We start from the raw sequence: 21,690 nt of genomic DNA, 5'->3' as shown, positions 1-21,690 counted from the left end.
ATCCCACCCCGCCCCATCACACATCTCTCTTCGGTGCCTTCACTTCCTTAGCCACGCGCCTCAAGCACGTTCGTCTCCCCTGCATCCCCCAAAATAAAAGTTAAAACAAATTCTTAATGAGAGAAAAAAAGAATAAAACAAAACAAAACTCCAAAACATTCCTTGGACACGGATTCCTCCTCAGGAGAGTGAGGGAACTTATATTAGCCATATTTGCTCAGTTGCCTCGTTCATTCCAATTCCGTAAGCTCAGAAATGTTATCCTCCTTTTCTGGAGAAGGGAGCTGTGGCTTTGAGAGTTAAGGAGGACAGGACCGCTCTAACTACCGCTGAGCACAGGGTAAGAGAAGAAATACACATACAGTGTATCTAAATATTTAAAAGATACAAATCAAGGTACAATTTGTTGAATATGTTCGCCTCTTATTTTCACAAAAACTCGTCTATTTTTAAAAAGTATGTGTAGAGCTGTTTTTTATATGTCTGAAAGTTAGCAAAATATCAGAGCTGATGGAATCCTGTTACTCTTGTTTATGTCTGAATGTTCTGATAGGTTAATGAAGTTTGAACAGAAGAATCCAATAGGGATAAATAATTTATAAATTCTATAATTATTTCATAAAACTTTTTTCTTCTTTCTTTCAATAAAATTGCTAACCTCTGCTGATTGACCACTCCAAGAAACTGTTAAAGAGCAGCAGTAGCAATCGGAATTAACAAAATATTCTTAAAGAAACATTCAATTTCAGAAATAAATTGTGATTTTTAATTTTTAAATTTTTAATAAAAGCTACCCTTTTAATTACCTAATTATGAAGAGTGTTGCCAAAACATTTCACTTTTATTCAGTTTGGTGTATTTTTTAACTTCCTTGCAACTTGCTCTTTGACCCATGGATTATTTATAACTGTATTGTTTAGTTTCCAAGCGTTTGGAGACTTTCCCATTATCTTTCTGTAATTGATTTCTAGTTTGAGTTCATTTTGGTCAGAAATAATCTGTATGATTTCAATTCTTTTACATTTGTTGAGGTTTTGTGACCCTCGGAACTTGATCAAACTCAGTAAATGATTTGTTGGTGCTTGAAAAGGATGTATATTCTGTAGGTGGGTGGAGTTTTCTATAAAATGACCATTAGAACCTGTTGCTTTATAGTGTTGAGTTCTTCTATATCCTTGCTGACTTTATGGGCAGTTGTTTTATGAACTATTACTTGTGAATTTAACTATTTCTCCTTTCAGTTCTATTAGTTTTTTCTTCACATATTTTGTAGTTCTGTTGATTGGTTCATAGAAATTTCGAATTGCTATGTCTTCTTGGTGAATTGACTCTTTGATCATTATGTAATGTCATTCTTGTTCTAGATCTTGCTCTGAGATCTACTTTATTTCTTGCTCTGAGATCTACTTTATTTCTTGCTTTGAGATCTACTTTATCTGATATTAGTATAACCACTCCTGATTTATTCTGGTTAATGTTTGCATATCTTTTTCCATACTTTTATTTTCAATCTGCCTATACTGTTATATTTGAAGAGAATTTCCTGTAGACGGCATATGATTGGGTCATTTTAAAAATCCAAGCTGCTGATCTTCATCTTTTAATTGCTGTATTTAGACCATTTACGTTTAATGTAATTATCCATATGTTAGGGCTTAAATATGCCACTTAGTTTTTTGTTTGTTTTTTTTTTTTGTTTGTTTGTTTTAATCTTATTTGAGATAGAGATAGAGAGAGAGAGCGAGCACAAGTTGGGGGGGGGGTGCAGGGCAGAGGAAGAGTGAAAAGCAGGATCTCCACTGAACTGAGAGCCTGACATGAGACTGAATCCCAGGACTCTGGGATCATGACTTGAGCCAAAGGCAGACACTTAAACCGACTGAGCCACCCAGGGACCCTAGGTTGTTCTTTTTTCCCCTCTTTTGTCCTTTGCCTTCCTAAGGGTTAGTTGTTCCTTATTCTAGGTATATCATATATAAATATCACAGTTTACTGGTATTAAAAAAAATTTTTTTGGTATTAAAATTTTATGAGTTCGAGTGAAGTACAGAAAACTTACTACTTTTAACTCCTTTTATATTCCCTCATTTATAAGTGTTTTAAATATGTTCTCTCCATTTTTTAAAAGATTTTATTTATTTATTTGACAGAGAAAGACACAGCAAGAGAGGGAACACAATCAAGGGGAGTGTGAGAAGGAGAACCAGGCTCCCCCTCCCCAGCAGGGAGCTCGATGTGGGGCTTGATCCTAGAACCCTGGGATCATGACCTGAGCCAAAGGCAGGCAGTTAATGACTGAGCCACTCAGGCGCCCCTGTTCTCTCCATATTTTGAGAACCATATAAGACAATGTTATTCAAGAACAATTTGGAAGACGGGAAAGGAGCAGTAAAGCTTCTTGTATACACTGATACTTCTGTTCTTTCCATTGTTCTTTCCTCCTTCCAGATAAGCCAAGATTCCTTCTTCTTTTTTTTTTTTAAGATTTTATTTATTTATGTGACAGAGAAAGAGAGAGACAGTGAGAGAGAGAATACAAGCAGGGGGAGTGGGAGAGGGAGAAGCAGGCTTCCGCTGAGCAAGGAGCCCGATGAGGAGCTCAATCCCAGGACCCTGGGATCATGACCTGAGCCAAAGGCAGACGCTTAACAACTGAACCACCCAGGTGTCCCTCCAAGATTCCTTCTTTCTTCATTTCATTTACATATTAAAAATTTCTTTAGCCATTCTTTTAAGATAGTTGTACTGCTGACAAATTCTCTATGTTTTCCTTTGTCTGAAAAGGTTTTGGTTTCTTTTTTCCTGAAGGAAATTTTTGCAGATATAAAGTTCTAGTTTGACAGTTCTTTTCTTTCAGCACTTAAAAAATGTTGTGCCACTTTTTAAAAGTGGCATCCATAGTTTCTGATGAGAAATCTTTTATCATTCAAATTGTTTCCCACCACCACCACCACCATTGGTAAGGTGTCTTTTTTTTCTTGCTTTGACAATTGTTATCTTTGTCTTTAGTTATCAGAAGTTTGACTGATGTCTTTTTTTTTTTTTAAGTATTTTACTTATTTATTTGGCAGAGAGAGAGACAGCAAGAGAGGGAAGACCAGCAGGGGGAGTGGGAGATGGAGAAGTAGGAGTCCTGCCGAGCAGGGAGGCCAATATGGGGCTTGATCCTGGGACTCTGGGATCATGACCTGAGCCAAAGGCAGACGCTTAATGACTGAGCCACCCAGGCACCCCCTTTGTTTTTTTTTTTTTTTGTTTTTTGTTTTTTGTTTTTTGTTTTTTTTTAGAGAGAGAGAGAAGACAGGAGCAGAGAGAGAAAGAGAATCTCAAGCAGGCTTCATGCCAAGTGCTGAACCCAATACAGGGCTTGATCTCACAATCCTGAGATCATGACCTGAACTGAAACCAAGAGTGGGACACCTAACTGACTGAGCCAACCAGGCACTCCTGTTGTAATGTGAATTTATTTGGCTTTATCCTGTTTGGGCTTTGCTCTGCTTCTTTATTTTATTTATTTATTTATTTATTTATTTATTTATTTTTGTAAAGATTTTATTTGTCAGAGAGAGAGAGAGAGAGAGCACAAGCAGGCAGAGGAAGAGAGAAAAGCAGGCTCCCTGCTGAGAAAGAGCCCAATGTGCGACTCAATCCCAGGACCCTGGGATCACAACCCCAGTAGAAGGCAGGGCTTAACCGACTGAGCCACCCAGGTGTTCCTACTCTGCTTCTTTAGTCTATAGATTTTTTGTCTTTTGCTAAATTTTTATCATTATTAGCCATTATTTCTTTAAGTATTTTTTAAAAGATTTTATTTACTTATTTGACAGACAGAGATCACAAGTAGGCAATGAGGCAGGCAGAGAGAGAGGGAAGCAGGCTCCCCGATGAGCAGAGAGCACGATGTGGAGCTCAATCCCGGGACCTTGGGATTATGACCTGAGCCGAAGGCAGAGGCTTTAACCCACTGAGCCACCCAGGTACCCCAAGTATTTTTCTAATAGATTTTATTTATTTGACAGAGTGAAACATATTAAGAGAGGGAACACAAGCAGGGGGAGTGAGAGAGGGAGAAGCAGGCTTCCTGCTGAGCAGGGAGCCCAATGTGGGGATCTATCCCAGGACCCTGAGATCATGACCTGAGCTGAAGGCAGATACTTAACAACGGAGTCACCCAGGTGCCCTATTTAAGTATTTTTACAAACCTCTTCCTCTTTCCCCTTTTTCTTGAGGATTTTGATGACAGGAATGTTACATCTTTTGTTATAATCCCATAGGTCCTTGAGGCTCTGTTAAATTTTTTAAGTCTGTTTTCTCTCTGTTGTTCAGGTTGGGTAAATTCTATTCTGTCTTCAAGTTCACTGATTCTTTCCTCTGTTATCTGCATTCTGATGTTGAGCCCATCTGATGAGTTATTCGCTTTGGTTGTGGTATTTTTTCAGTTCTCAATTCTCCTTGTGGTTCTTATTAATATCTTCTATTTCTTTGCTGGGACTTTCTATTTTTTTTTCTTAAATTTGTTTCAAGTGTGTTTGTAATTGCTTCTTGAAGAATTTTATGATGGCTGTTTTAAATCTCTGGCAGTTAATTCCAATATCTATTTCATCTCAGTGTTGATTCCTATTATGAGACTCTGGTTTTTTTTTTTTTAATGAAACTCTGAATATTTACGATTTCTTTTTTAGCAGGTTTCCTTTGACCCTACACTAATCATGAAACACAGCCTTGTTACTGACAGATGGGGGTGTAAGTTCAGGTTTCCTCCTAGGTCTCTGCTGAAACCACCCTGAATAGGAGGGAAAGTGGTCTTATTACTTCTGGTTGGAAGTAGGAACTTCCAACTAGGCCCCTTAGACACCATTCCAGCAAGGAGGGAGTTGAGTCCCAGGTGATCTTCACTGAACCCAGAGAAGAGGAGCTTGTTATGTTGGGTGGGGATGAAAGTCTTACTTGCCCATTTGACCTCCTCTGACACCACCTTGGTGGTGGGAGGAGAAGGGTTACCTTCTTATAACCATAGGCTAGACTACGTGAATCAGAATTGTTGTGGTGTTACATAGGCGTGGTGTTTCACAGCTGCCCTGTTGATTTCAGCGTCCTTGAAAACAAGTTTCAAAACTACTGCTTTAGAATTTCCTTTAGTGAGGAGTCTGTTGGTGGTAAACTTTGCTATGCTTATCTGGAAATTTTGTATTTTGGCCCACTTGAATGATAGGTTAGTGCGTGTATGATTATTATGATTATTTTCTCTCAACATTTTGAAGATATGATTTCACCATCCTCTGGTTTCCATTTTTGCTTATGCGAAGTCAACTAACAGTCAACTTGTCATTTCTCTGCAGGTAATTGGGTTTTTTTTATGGCTGCTCTTAAGATCTTTTCTCTTTTTTTTCTATAATCTTCGCTTTCAAAATGTGTTTAAGTGTGTAATTCTTTTTCTTTAAATTGCTTGAAATTTCTTGTGTTTCCTAAATCAGCATGTTTATATTTTTCTTCAATTTTAGAGAATCCTCAGTCATTGTTTTCTTAATTAGTATCTTTCTCCCATGTGGTATGATGTGCTGTCCAGGCCGTCTTCCCTCCCCTTTGGTGAAGAATCTGGTGTTATAGTTGCTAAGAGTGCTGTGGGCAGGCAGCCTTCAGCTGTCAGCACCTTCAGAGATTGCCTCAAGGTCATGTTTGGTTGTGGTATTTTTTGTGGTCCAGGGCAGTCCACATCCAGTGATTGATCAACAGAGGATTATAAAAGCCTACATATCTCAGGCCAAATGAGAACAATTTTGAAGGCCAACAGAGCTCCTATGGGGTCATCTGTAGTTGTTGTTGGCCCTGAATCACAGCTCATCTTCTCCCTCTATCTATTCCTGCTTCCTCTTACTCTGTCTTTCCAATGGCACTCCTTAATAAACATCCTGAATGCTAAACTTGGTTTAAGAGGCAGCTTCCCAGGGAAACAAACCTGAAGTATCCCATTCTTTCTAGTCACTCCCTCATAAAATCTGATTAGATATGTCAGATGGTCTCACTCTGTCTCTCCCTCTTTATCTCTTTAACAATTTCCCACAACCTTGACATTCTTTGATGCATTTTGGGTAATTTCCTAAGACCTATTACTTTGGATTAGCTCACTAATTTTATTTTCAGCTATTTTTATTATGAATTCTGATTTTAAGATATTTCTTTACAAAACTTTGTAGCACACTGACTTGGAAAATTTTAATAAAATGTGTTTTAGGGGAAAAAAGCATAAAACTGATTTTTAAAAGGCTTGGTGTTTTGGTTTGGTCCATCTCTTCCATTCAGATATCTGGTACCACACAAATATGTTCATACTTCTTCATGACTAAATTTTAGTAATTAATAATTCCTTTAAAAACTTGTGTTGCTGTGTTAATTGTATTCGCACAATATTTAACCCAATTTTTTCTCAGTTTTTCATTTCTTCTATTTCTGCAGCTATATCTTGTTTTACATTCTTAAAGTTTCTCTCTCTCGCTCTTTTTTTTTTTTTTTTTAACTAGGCTCTGTACCTAGCATGGAGCATAACATGGGGCTTGAACTCATGACCCTGAGATCAAGACCTGAACTGAGATCAGGAGTGGACTACTTAACTGACTGAAACACCCAGGTGCCTCTCTCTCTCTCTTTTTAAAAAATTTTTTTTAATTTATTTGTCAGAGAGAGAGAGAGAGCACAAGCAGGCAGAGTGGCAGGCAGAGGCAGAGAGAGAAGCAGGCTCCCTGCTGGACAAGGAGTCCAATGCAGAACTCGATCCCAGCACCCTGGGATCATGACGCAAGCCCAAGGCAGCGGCTTAACCTACTGAGCCACCCAGGTGTCCCTCTCTTTTCTCTTGATCATGGTTGGCTAATGTTTGCATTTTCCAAACAATAATCTTTTTGTATTATTGACTAACTCTGTTGTAGTTTTTCATTTCACTAATTTCTATGTTCATCTTTTTTGAAATTTTTACTCCTTACTGCTTGCTACAAGGTAGGGATTGGTTCTCTAAAGCAACTAGTTGCAACTACCCTGATTTTGCTGGTATACCCAGTATTATGCTGATTTTACCCTAAATAGGCACACTTCAGAAATATTACAGGTTCAGTTCTAGACCGCTGCAATGAAGTGAATCTCACAATAGAGTTAGCCAAACAATTTTTTTTGTTGTTTCCCAGTTCACGTGAAAGTTATATGTAAGACTATACTATAATCTCTTGGGTGCCTGGGTGGCTCAGTTGGTTAAGCGGCTGCCTTCTGTTCAGGTCATGATCCCACCATCCTGCTTCTCCCTCTCCCTCTGCCTGCCACTCCCTCTGCTTGTGTTCTCTCTCTCTCGTTCTCTCTCTGTCAAATAAATAAATCTCTTTTAGAAAGATTATACTGTAATCTCTTAAGTGTGCAATAGTATTATGTCTTTAAAAATGCATAATTAAAAATTCTTCACTGCTAAAAAATGCTAACCACTATCTGAGCTTTCAGCAAGTCATAATCACTGATCACAGATCACCATAACAAATATAATAATAGGGAAAAAGTTTTAAGTATTATGAGAGTTACCAAAATGTGACACAGACATGAAGTGAGCAAATGCCGTTGGGAAAATAGTGCCAATAGACCTCCTCAATTCAGGGTTTCCACCAACCTTCAATTTGTAAAAAATGCAGTATCTGTGAAGGGCATGAAGTGAAACACAGTAAAATGAGGTATGCCTGTGTATATACTCTGGAAGATACCCTGAAACCATTCCCACTTATTGCAATGATTTTTTCTGGATTGAGACTTCATCTTTAATCCTAACCCATTTCTTTTTTGTCTTAGAGAAATTACTCATAATTTTAATCCAATACCTTGAACTTGGTAGACATATCTTTGCCCAGCATTTTGTTTCTGTTACAGAATGAGAAAGGAGGGAAACACTGAGATTTTTTTTAAAGATTTTATTTATTTATCTGACAGAGAGAGAGAGCACAAGCAGAGGGAGGGGGAGGGGAAGAGGCAGGCTCTCTGCTGAGCAGGGAGCCCAATACAGGGCTCAATCCCAGGACCCTGGGATCATGACCTGAACTGAAGGCAGAAACTTAACCTGCTGAGCCACTCAGGTGCCCCAAAACATTAAGATTGACTAGACTGTAGTAAGAGCTCACTGTTCATAAATCAAAGTGACTGACCTGTGGACACTGAAAAGTAATAGTGAGAATCAGGAAACAGATATGACAAGGAGCAAGGGCCCAAGTTGAGCCAGGAGCTTTGTGCCTTGGTTCCCCATCTATTTCTGCTGTGGTAATAACCATGGGCCAAAAGCACTTACTATTATTTAGTAATAGGCAATATAACCATTGAGTAGGGTTTTATGATGAAGAGGACAGCTGGTCTCCAAGGAGGGGGCCTCAGAAGCAGGTGGGGAACTCTGTAACCCAATTGGCAATGTCTCCAAACAAACCCCAGAGAACGCAGTAGGGTGTCTGTAGGACTGGATCACTTAATAATCAGAAATGCTGGCCTGTATGAGTTTGAAAGATTTCAAGGTTGATCAGTGTAAAAGATGTGACCACAGGGTGGCAGTAGCACACAATGAGTTTTATGTGTGTGGTGCTTTGACAGGTTTGCAAGGGGGGTCTTGGGGGTTGGTGCTTCTCAGAGCCCGAGACCTTCCAAGGGCACCTGCACAGGGGCTACCACCCAGAAGGGGAGGACAGCAAAAGAACCAATGAGGGGAGGAAGACCAAAGAGAGGGTTTACATGTCTACGTGATGCTCAACAGTGGCTTGGGGTCTTTATAGCCCTGGGGTTTATCTTATTTATGGCTTTTAATGTCAGCTTCAGTTTCACAGGCATTATGAAAATTAACGAAATGAAACCTTAATTTAGAATGGAGTCGGGAGACCAGCAGGGGGAGCTCTCATGCTCCTGGTAGATTGCAGGTCCAGCTGGAAGAAACATACCTTGCAAGTCAATACTACTTTAACTACTACTTTATTACCCAAGAAGGAGGAAAAAAGGCTTTTCTCCTCTCTGGGGAACAGCCCAGCAAATAAAAGACTGTCCACAACTCAGCCAATGAAATTCCACTTTACTTCAGACTCCCAGTTTACTCCACTAAGCATTTTTTTTTACTCCCAGTTTTACTCCACAGCCCTCCCGGAACTGCCCCTTTCTTCTACAAAACAGCATTCGTCTCCTCTGTTTTCTGTACTTGCCTGTGGACTTGCTGTAGTTTGCTTGTCCTGAATCACAATTCCGTCATTCCCACTTAAACTGGTAAAGTAACGGGCAATTTTGTTTTTAAAGTTAACATTATACAAAGCAGGCAGATTGTAAATAGCTAAAAATATGCTTATTTGAATGATCTTTAAAGGAATTCAGTGAAGGGTGCCTGGGTGGTTCAGTTGGTTAAGCATCTGCCTTCGCTCAGGTCATGATCCCAGGTTCCTAGGATTGAGTCCCACATATCTGGCTCCCTGCTCAGCTGGGAGCTTGCTTCTTCCTCTATCCCACCCCCCTGCTCATGATCTCTCTCTCTCTTTCTTTCTCTCTCTCTCAAATAAATAAATAAAATATTTTTTAAAAAGCTAAAAACAAGTAAAATTATCCAGTGTGTAAAAATGTTGCCAGTGGGCTTTGGGCTAGTAGGTCTTAGTCTGTGTGAAGGAGTAAACAACACAGGGCTGGTATACAGAGACCATCTTTGGTTAAGGGCCCAGTGCTGGCACTGCAGATGTGTGTTACCATTTCTTCTCTGTTGGCCAATCCGAGTTTGTTCTTCCAAGTACATGTGTGTCTCTTCAACCTGCAGTTTGAAGCCTTTTTATATGAGAAAAATATTATTAAAGTATAGCTTTAGTACATATTCTGTTCCATTGCTTTGTTTTCCCTTTTTAGTAAATCCTATCATACATATGTTAGATCTTCTTTGACTATCTTCTTTTTCTATCACTTTCGCTAAAATCCATTTTTATTTCTTTCTTCTTTTAAAAAAAAGTCTTTCATTTAAACTTGTATGACTGAAAATTTTATGCATTGTCATTTTCTCTTGGGTTCCTTCCCATTTAACTTTTAGTTTTTTTCTTTTTCTTGAGTTCTATAAACTGACTTCTAAAAAATCTTATTTTTTCCTATTATCACATTTCTGAAATTTTCAAATTCTTATACTGATTTTTAATAGCTTTTTTCATTTTCTTAATGGTTTTCTTCTTTTCTTTCTGGGTAAATCCTTCTGCCATGCTTTCATTGTCAATGGGAACATTGTTGTATTCTTTTCTTTTTTGTGATGACTATGTATGGGATTCAGCTGAGATCAGTTTCAGCTGCTCATGTTTGAGTGCAATGAGTTTTCCTGATTACAAGGAAAAATGGGAAGAATAGGTATTTTAGCTTCAAGGCTATAGAGTTTTCTTTATTTTTCCTTAATGAAATAATGAAAGTATGGCCTCTGACTTCTGAGATCATCAGGGCCTTCTCTGTCTTTTGCCCTTATAGTCCCTGCCTTGCTCTATTTGGATTCTACTCCCATCAGTTTCTCCTCAGTTTGGCTTTGTCCTGAAAGGAAGTTTTGATTTGTTAGTATCAAGACATTATAAGTACTCAGACCACTTCAACCTCTCCAGAAATTACTGTAGATTCTTTGGATTTGGCTGAAAATTGAGTCTGCATGACTTCCTCCCAGTTGTGGAGTGATTCTCAGATTGTACTTACCAGTTACTTACTATTCTAAAGAATATTACACCCCTCATTGCCTTCCCTTGTTTTTTCCTACATAGATACTGAATACATGTTGGTTGTGATAGGCATAGATTCATCCCTAAACACTAGTATTTTGGGGGATTATTGGGTGATAGCTTGTTTTAAAATAGCTTTATTGAGGTTTGATCAAATACAATAAAATGCACATATTTAGAACATATAACTTTCAAAAGATTTCATTTAAGTAATCTCTACATCCAATGTGGAGTTCAAATTTACAATCACAAGATCAAAGTTGGTCTACCAACTGAGTCAGCCAGCGGCCCCTAGAATATACTATTTGATAAATGTTGACGTAAGAACCTGTGAAATCACCATGATCAAGGTAGCAAACAGATCCATCACACTCAAAGGTTTAGTTGTGCTCCTGTTTCTCCCTTCGGCTCCTTCCTGCCTAACTGATCCTCAAGCAATCACTGATACATTTTTTTTGCCAGTACACATTAGTTTGTGCTCTCTATAGTTTTATATAAATGGAATCATACAATGTGTACTCTTTTTTTCTGACTCTTTACCTAGCAAATTATTTTTAGAATCATCCATGTTGTTGTGTGCATTGATAGTTCACTCCTTTTTATTGCTGAATACTCTTACATACCATTATTTGTTTATCCATTCACCTTTTGATAGACATTTGAGTTATTTCCAGTTTTGGGCTATTTGAAGCTAAGCTGCTATGAACACTCATGTACAAGTCTCCTTATAGGCATATATTTATTTTTCTCTTAGGTCAATACCAAGGAGTAGAATGGCTGGATAACATCACAGGTGTATGGTTAACTTTTCTTTTCTTTTTTTTTTTTTTTTAAGATTTTATTTATTTATTTGACAGACAGAGATCACAAGTAGGCAGAGAGGCAGGCAGAGAGAGAGAGGAGGAAGCAGGCTCCCTGCTGAGCAGAGAGCCTGATGCAGGGCTCGATTCCAGGACCTTGGGATCATGACCTGAGCCGAAGGCACTTTAACCCACTTAAACCCACTTTAACCCACTGAACCACCCAGGCGCCCCTATGGTTAGCTTTTTAAGAAAATGCCAAACAGCTTTCTAAGGTGGTTCTTACATTTCACATTCTCAGAGTGTATGAGAATTCAAGTTCTTTCACATTCTTGACAACAGTTTTTATAGTCAGTATTTTAAATGTTAGCCATTCTAATAGGCACGTAGTGATATTTCATTATAGTTTTAATTTCCATTTTCCTAATGATTAATGATGTTGAGAATATTTTCATGCACTATTTATAATCTAATGCGATCTTTTCCTCAGTAAGAAAAATTGGATTGTTTTCTTCTTGTTATGTTTTTGGAGTTCTTTAGATATTCTTTAATTAGTTCCAATCCTTTGTCAAATTTATGCTTTGCAAAGATTTTTCTGCCAGGCTGTTGCTTATATTTTCACTCTCTTAACAGTAACTTTTGAAGAGCAGTTTTCTAATTTTTATGATGAACAATTTATCAACTTGTAATTTAATGGATAATGCTTTTGGTAGCATATCTAAGAAATCTTTGGCAAAGCCACGACACAAAGATTTTTCATGTTTTCTCCTAGAAGTTTCACAGCATTCAGTTTTGCGTTTAGTTCTATGCATCATTTTTAGTTAATTTTTGTGTGTGGTGTGAGATATGGATTGAGCTAATTAAAAGATACACATTTTTCTGCATATGGACATCCATTTGTTCTTGCACTATTTGTTGAGAAAGGCTATCATTTCTCCACTGAATTCCCTTTGTCAAAAATCAGTTATATGAATATGTGTGACTATTTGGCTCCATTGATCTATTTCTCTATCTTTATGCCAATACCACACCACCTTGACTCCTGTAGCTTTACTGTAATTTTTGAAATCAGTGTGAGACCACTAGGACCTTTGTATTTCCATGTAAATTCTAGAATCAGCTTGCCAATTTCTGCAAACAAAAGCCTGCTGAGATTTTGCCTGGAATTGCATTGAATCTACACATCAATCTGCGGAAGAATCAACATCTTAACAAAACTGAGACTTTTGCTCATTGAAGAAAGTATGTCCTTCCATTAGTTTAGGCTTTTCTCTCAAAAAAATATTTTGTAATTTTCTGTATATGAGGTCTTTTATATATTTTGTTGAATTTCAAATGGTATCTTTTTCAAAAATTTATTTTCAGGGTGCCTGGGTGGCTCAGTGGGTTAACCTCTGCCTTCGGCTCAGGTCATGATCCCAGAGTCCTGGGATCGAGCCCCGCATCGGGCTCTCTGCTCAGCAGGGAGCCTGCTTCCTCCTCTCTCTCTGCCTGCCTCTCTGCCTACTTGTGATCTCTCTCTGTCAAATAATAAATAAAATCTTAAAAAAATAAAAAAATTATTTTCTAGTAGTTTGTTGCTTGTATATAAAAATGTAAGTGATTTTTGTATATTGATCTATATCCTGCAATGTTGCTAAACTCAGATATTAGTTCTAGTGGCTTTTTTATAGATTCAGCAGGATATTTGCCAAGAACAACCACATCATCTGCAAATAAAGACAGTTTTACTGCTTTCCTGTTTAATCTGTATGCCTTCCTTTTTCTTGCCTGATTGCACTAACTAGAACTTCCAATGCAATCTTATTTACTTACTTAAAGTGATTTTATTTATTTATTTGACAGAGAGAGGGAGTACAGGCAGGGGGCGTTGGAAAGGGAGAAGCAGCTCTCCTCTGAGCAGGGAGCCTGATGCGGGGCTCGATCCCAGGGCACTGGAATCATGACCTGAGTTGAAGGCAGATGCTTAAGGACTAGGCCACCCAGGCAACCCTACAATCTTTTTTAAAAGGTGTTTTATATTTTGGTTGTATTTAAAAACAAACCATTAAGGGAATAATCACAGAAATATAGGACCCAACAAAGTTTAGCTCTGTCTAGTCCAATTTCCTCTTTTTATATATATAAAAAATAAGATATTAATGGAATCCAGGTCTCTGGTAGGGGAGTTTTTTCTCCTACATAGTGGCATTACTCATAGTGATGATACTATAATATATAAACTCTACCTTAGGCACTTTTGTTTTTAGTATATGCTATATTATTATTACATAATGTCGATAGCATACATCTGCAGTAAGCATTACCAAAATTGAATTCTTAAAATTCAGAAAACTGGAACATTTGATTCTTCTCCACTATAATCTTGAATACAAAAGCCAAGAATGGAAGTCCATGCTTTGTTCCCAATATTAGGGAAAAATAATTTAGTCTTTCATCATTAAGTATGATGTCAACTGTAGATTTTTTAAAAAGATTTTTTTTTTTAATGATTTGCCTTCTCATTTATTTTTTAACCTATTCAAATATGGAAAGTATCCACTTTTTTAAAAAAGATTTTAATTATTTATTTGACAGACAGAGATCACAAGTAGGCAGAGAGGCAGGCAGAGAGAGAGAAGGAAGCAGGCTCCCTGCTGAGCAGAGAGCCCGATGTGGGGCTCAATCCCAGAACCCTGAGATCATGACCTGAGCCAAAGGCAGAGGCTTTAACCCACTGAGCCACACAGGCGCCCTTAAAAAGATATTCTTTATCAGGTTGTGGAAATTCCTTCCTAATAGTATATTGTTGAGGGCTTTTATTATAAGTATGTATATTTTGTCCAATGCTTTTTCTGTGACTATTGAGATAAGAATATGGGTATTTTATTCTATTAATATGCTATATTATATTAACTAATGTTGGATGTTCCTTTTTTTGGGGGGGGGTGTATGGGTGTCTGGTTGTTCCAGGACCATTGTTGAATAGAATATGCTTTCTCCATTAAGTTGCCTTTACTCCTTCGCTAAAGATCAATTGATCATATTGTGTTAGTCTTCCTGGGTTCTTTATTTCATTCCATTGATCTATTTGTCTATTCTTTCACCAAATGCCAAACTGTCTTGGTTATGGTGACTACAATAAGTCTTGAAATTAAATATTGTCAGACCTCCCAACTTTGTCCTTCTCTTTCAATATTGTGTTGGCTGTTCTGGGTCTTTCCATATAAACTTTGAATCTGTTTGTAAATGTCCATCAAATAACTTGCTGGGATTTTGACTGGGATTATATTTAATCTCTAGTTCACATTGGGAAGAACTGATAACAATATTGAATTTTCCTATTCAAGAACATGGAATACCTGTTTAATCTTCTTTGATTTCTTCATCATAGTTTTGTAATTTTCCTCATATCGTTCTTGTACATATTTAATTTTTTAGTGCTAATATAAATTGTGTCATGTCTTAATGTCAAATTCCAATTATTCATTTTTGATATGCAGGATAGCAATTGACATTTGTATATTAGCCTTGCATCCTAAAACCTTACTATAATTGCTTATTAGTTCTAGGAGTTTGCTGATTGTTTCAAATTTCCTTCATAGACAATCATGTCATCTGCAGTTTTATTCCTTCCTTCGCAATCTGTGTATCTGTTTCCTGTTCTTGTTGTTACTGCATTAGCAAGGACTTCTAGTACAGCGTTGAACAGGAGTGGTGAAAGGGGACATCCTTGCCTTCTTCGTCTTACAGGGAAAGCATCTAGCTTTTCATAATTAAGTATGATGGTAGCTGTAGGGTTTTTGTAGACGTCCTTTATCAAGTTGAGGAATTTAATTTAATTAAGGAAGTTCCCCTCAATTCCTGGTTTACTGAGAGTTTTTACCATGAATGGTTTTTGGATTTTGTCAAACGCTTTTTCTGTATGTGTTGATATGATCATGTAATTTTTCTTCTTTAGCATGTTGATACAATGGATTGCATTAATTAATTCTCAAATGTTGAAGAACTAGCTTTGCATCCTGGAGTAAATCTCATTTGGTTATGGTGTAGAATTCTTTGTGTACGTTGTTGGATTTGATTTGCTAATATTTTGTTGAGTATTTTGCCTCTATGTTTAGGAGAGTTACTGGTTTGTAGCTTTCCTTTCTTATAATGTATTTATCTGGGGCACCTGGGTGGCTCAGTGGGTTAAAGCCTCTGCCTTCTGCTTGGGTCATGATCTCAGGGTCCTGGGATCGAGCCCCGCATCGGGCTCTCTGCTCAGCGGGGAACCTGCTTCCCTTCCTCTCTCTCTGCCTGCCTCTCTGCCTGCTTGTGATCTCTGTCAAATAAATAAATAAATTCTAAAAAAAAAAAAAATGTATTTATCTGGTCTTGGATTAGGATAATGCTGCCCTCTACTTTCAAAAGAGAGTGTAGAGAATTGGTGTCAATTTGTTCTTCAAATATATGGTAAAATTCACTGATGAACCCATCTGGACCTGGTGCTTTCTATTTTGGAACAATATTAATTATTGATTCAATTTCTTTAGTATATATAGGCCTGTTGAGATTATCTAGTTCTCCTCATGAGAATTCTGGTAGATTGTTTCTTTCAGGTAACCGGTTCATTTCATCTAGGTTATCAAATAGTTATCTATAATGTTCCTTTATTATCCTTTTAATGTCTATGGGGTCATTTCTGTTAAGAGTAACGTATGTCTTCCCCCACCCGCTGGGTTAGATCAGCTGGAGGTTTACTGATTTTATTGATCTTTTGAAAGAAGCAGCTTTTGGTTCATTCATTTTCTCTACTTTTGTTTTTTCTATTCATTGATTTCTGCCCTAATTCTTATTTCTTTTCTTTGCTTACTTCAGATTTTTTTCTAGTTTCCTAAGGTGAAAGTTTGATCTTAGATCTTTCCTTACATTCAGTGTTATAAGTTCCTAAGTACTGCTTTTCTTACATCTCACAAATTGATAAGCTGTGTTCTCATATTCATTATATATATATATACACGTGTATATATACATATATGTATATATTATCATTATATATTATGTATTATGTATATTATTATATTATTTATATTATGTATTTTATTATGTATTATTACATTACATTACATATTATGTATATATATTATTATATATTATATAATATATAGAATATGTATATTATATATTATATATAATTATATTATATATATTATGTATTATTATATACACACACACACACACACACACACACATATATATATAATTTTAATTTTTTAAGTAGGCTCCATGCCCAGTGTGGAGCCCAATGCAGGGCTTGAACACACAACCCTGAGATCGAGTCAGTTGCTTGACTGACTGAGCCACCCATGCACCCCTCACTTTGTTCAAAATATTTTAAAAATTTCTCTTGACCTGTATGTTAACTTAGAACTCTGTTGTTCAATTTCCAAATATTTTGGGATTTGGGGCTATATTTATTATTGGATTCGAGTTTAATTCCATTGTGGTCTGAGAGCATACATTGTATGATTTCAACTTTTAAATTTGTTAAGGCATGTTTTAAGTCCCAGAATGTGGTCTATCTTGGTGATTGTTCCATGTAAACTCAAGGGGAATGTACAGATCCCGTTGACTGATGATACTAAATTATGTTAAATGATGTTATGTCACTATTAATTTTCTATGTGCTGAATTTGTCAGTTACCGAGTCTTCAGCTGAGAATGTTGAAGATTCCAACTGTCAGTTTCTCCTTGCAGTTTCATAAATTCTTCCCTCATATACTTTTATGCTTTGTTAGGCCACACACATTAAGGATTGTCTTCTTGGGGAATTGACTCCTTTATCATCATCTAATGCCCCCCTTTCTTCCCTAATAATCTTCCTTGCTCTCAAGCTGGCTCTGTCTGAAATCAGTATCACTTTCCCAGCTTTTCTTTCAATTAATGTTAGCCTGGTCTTTTTCCATTCCTTTACTTGTAATCCATCTGTGTCTTTATATTTAAAGTGAGTTTTTAAATAAACAACATATAGTTCCGTCTTACTTTTAATCGTCCCTGGCAAAATTTTAAAAAGGATTTTGAGAGAGATGTGAGTGAGAGAGAGAACAAGTTGGGGGAGGGGTAGAGGGAGATGGAGCAGGGATCCTGACGTGGGACTCCATCCCAGGATCCTGGGATCACAACCTGAGCCGAAGACAGATACTTAGCTGAGCCACGCAGTCGCCCTTAACTGGTGTATTTAGGCCATTCATATTTAAAGTTATTATTGATAAAGCTAGATTACGATCTAACATATTTGTTACTGTTTTTCATTTGTTGCCCTTCTTCATTGTTTCTATTTTTGGTACTCCGCTATTTTCCTGCTTTTTATGGTTTTAATTGGGCATTTTATGATTCTATTTTATCTCCTTTATTAGCCCATCAGTTACACTTTCTTAACCTTTTTAGTGGTTGCCCTAGATTTTGTGAAATACATTTACAACTAATCCAAATCCACTTTTAAATGACACTATACTTCTTCACAAGTAGTACAAGAGCCTTATAACAGAGTATTTCCAATTCTTCCCTCCCATTATTGATAACATTACTGTCATTTATTTCATTTGTAAGATATAATAACCAAATACATTATTATTATATATTATATATAATATATATAATATATATAATTATATGTATAATTATATATAATTATACATTATTTATATAAATTTATATAAATAAATTTATATGTATATAATTTAATATAATATAATAAATATATATAAACTTATATATAAATTTATATATTTATATATATTTATATAAATATTATTTATATATAATTATATATAATATATGTACATAATACACACATATTATTATAATATATATTATAATATATTATATATTATAATTATATATTATATTATATATATTATATTATAATATAATAATATACATGATACATAATATATAATATATAAATATATAATAATATATAAAATATATAATTATATATAATTATACATTATTATTCTTTTGAACAAACTGTTAGAACAATGTAGAATAAAAACTAAAATTTGGACTTTAATTTGAACCACATGGAATCTATAGATATTTAAATCCTTATAATTTGAGTCTTCTCACTCATGAACATATTATCTACCTACATCTGGGTCTTCTTGTGTCTTTCAGAAATTTAATAATTTTCTCTATAAAGTTGTATTTTTTTATTAGATGTACCCCTAGGACTATATAATTGTTGACTCCTGTTACATGAAGTATGCAATCACATGAGGCAATGTTTGCCTTTTTTTGCTTAAACCAGTTTGTTTCCTTGCAACTAAAGGAGTCCTAACTAACACAGATAGAATGTCAGGAAATGATGGAGAGTTCAAGAGACACCCCATTTTGAAGGGGAAAACCAGCATACCTTAAGTGAATTGGACAATGGGGGCAATTCTGAAAAATTAAAAGCAGAAAACTAACATATTTATGCCTGTTTGTGCACAGAAAGAAAGGAACCATTCATAAGGAAAGGGTCTGAAGAGCAAGACAAGAAGAAATGGACTCGAGCCCAGATATTGCTGAGTACTCAGCTTTATCTGTGCGCCTGAGTGTAGCGTCCAAGAGCAGGAAGAGCGCAGCGTGGGCCAGTGGCCAATGGCCGGCTACAGTGTAAGGCAGAATTAACCAGGTGAGCTGCAATCCATATTTGATCCATATTGCCTGGTACAAATCCTGACTCAGCCTAACTGTAGCCATTTAATCTTTCTGTTTCCTTATCTGATGATAATAAAAAAATAAAATAGAAAGTGAGGAGAATATTGATACCTAACTCATTGGTTAGGATGAGAGTTAAATAAGTTAATATCCAATAAAGTCCTTTTAACAGTGCTTGACACAGAAAGCACATAAAAATGAAGAAGCTCTGTTCACCTAGATGGATCTTCACAAGTATCTTCATTCAGATTTCTGAATTACGTGATTCTACACATCCACATAGTTTTCTCAAAATTCTTATGTTCAACATCTTCTCTTTTATAATAGATTACCCAGATACCTCCAACATGCTTTCTCTTATAATTCAGCAGCACCCCAGCACAGCAGAGATGTTCCTCTTCCCAGCCCGTGGCTGCCTCTCAGCTGGTACACACACACACACACACACACACACACACACACACACCCCGTCTCCTCTTTTGGGGGTACCTTTTAAAACATCTGTAATTTGCTATAAAGTGAGCTATAAAAAAATTATTAACAATGAAGAAAAATCACAGCTAAGTATCAGATACTCCAAAGGAAATGAGATTTAAAATAAATTCTAGAAAGTGGTTATTTTGGGAAGGGACTGGGACTGGGAAAGGGGACATATATAACATTTCCTTTCTTTTAAAAAAATCTGAAGCAAATGTAACTACTGAGATGTGGTAAATTTGGGTGGTGGTTATACTGTGTTTATTATTTTATTCTCTACACTTTTCCATTTGTTTGAAACATGTGAAATAATGAAAAAAATATAAGTAGTTACTGTGGTAGAGAAGACATAACATGGATATGGTTAGAGTACAGTAATTACTGTGAAAATAAGCTAGGCTCATGGACTTTTTCACTTTAAAATTTTTTTTGAAAAATGCAGGAAAACATACATACACACACATACACACACAGGGGCTGCTGCAAAAAGGATTTCTAAAAACAACTGTGAGGACTGTGAAGATTTATATTCAGAGTGAATAGTAATGAAAAAATTCAACAAATAAATATTTCACTGAAATTGGTTAATATGTATTTATGTTATACATTTATTTATTAACACTTAGAATAAAAAGATACTAATTTTCAAATTTTCAGAGTTTATTTATAAGAAAAAATACAGAATGATTTTAATAGACAAAATACCCAATTCCTACTTATTTTCTTAGTGGGAAAAACTATATGAAACTCAACTGTCATGGCCTGTATTGATTAATCTTACAAGTGATGTTGACAAAAACTATAAAAACTTAAACTTTAGAGTACAGCAATGTTGCCACCATGTGTGTATATGTACATTAGTATAACTTAAATCAGTATATGTCCACAGACCCCTTTTCCACCCTTCCCCAGGTTCGGCTTTCCGAACCCCCTTGCTATTTATTCCCCATCATTACTACGGCAGAGTGCCTGTGCTCTCAGGTCCTCTGCTTTCCCACCCCTATGCTAAGGCACTGATGTGCAGCTAGATTCCAAGGGCAGGAGGAGGTGGTATCTGGCACTTGGTCTCAATTCCTACCAAGGAGAGGGGACACTGCATGTCCTCCCAGCCTCCATTCACTCCTTTACTTTTATCCCCATTGGGCCTGCTTTGCCTCCTTACTAAGATTTAGAGGAAAGCAGCACGGACTCTGCACTAAGATGAAGAATCAGCAATCAGTCTGGGCACTTCCTCGCCCCCTGGTGGTGCATAGGGAACATAAGCAGGCTGGAGCCGTCTGGCCCTGCGCAGGGTGGGGCACTAAATCCACAGCCAGAGGGAGAGGTGGAGATGGAGAAGCCGTGATTCTGTGCACTAGAACAGACTGGGCAGTTGCTGCACGCACTGCCTGTGACCTCTCAGCAGTTCCAGGTCTGATGAGGATCTTTAGGTCAATGTGCTCATGATCGGTGGGCCCACAGGGGCAATGGTGGAGGTTGGGGAACAGCACATCCCACAAGTGAAGTCCTGACTGGGCCACACGGATTTATTTTAATTGTAAAAATAATAACATTATAGAAAATGTTTATAATAGGAATAAGAAATCATAGAAACATACTGCTGCAACAGTGTTTTCACGGCCTCTTCCCACCTGATCAAGACAAACTAAGTGTCTGATCAGTTTATTTAAATTATCTCAAAGAGTAGCAATGTTAGTTATGATCAGGAAGGAAGCCGGGGCATTTGAAGTGAGCAGCATTTCAGGGTCCCAGGTGAGGGGGCTCCTTTGGTAGTGCAGATGGTAGAGGCTTAGCTTGTATCTCTCTAGGCCAGAGCCGTAGGCTTGGCTAATCCGGGCTGTATGGAGACCCTATCCCCAAAAGGAGTCTGCAGATAGAAGATGCCCACCCTGTCCCTGTAAAAACGGCACAAGAAGGCAAGGCCAGTGTACCTTCAACCAGGTCCCCAAGGGAGTGTGATAAAGGGACTGAAAGATGCCATTTAAGGACCAGATTCTACTCAGATGCCTTCTCAGCCTCTCTTCCCCAAGTTT

The sequence above is a fragment of the Martes martes genome (genome assembly GCF_963455335.1).
Source record: "Martes martes genome assembly, chromosome: 7".
Classification (NCBI taxonomy): domain Eukaryota; kingdom Metazoa; phylum Chordata; class Mammalia; order Carnivora; family Mustelidae; genus Martes; species Martes martes.
Note: the sequence above shows the minus strand (reverse complement) of the source record.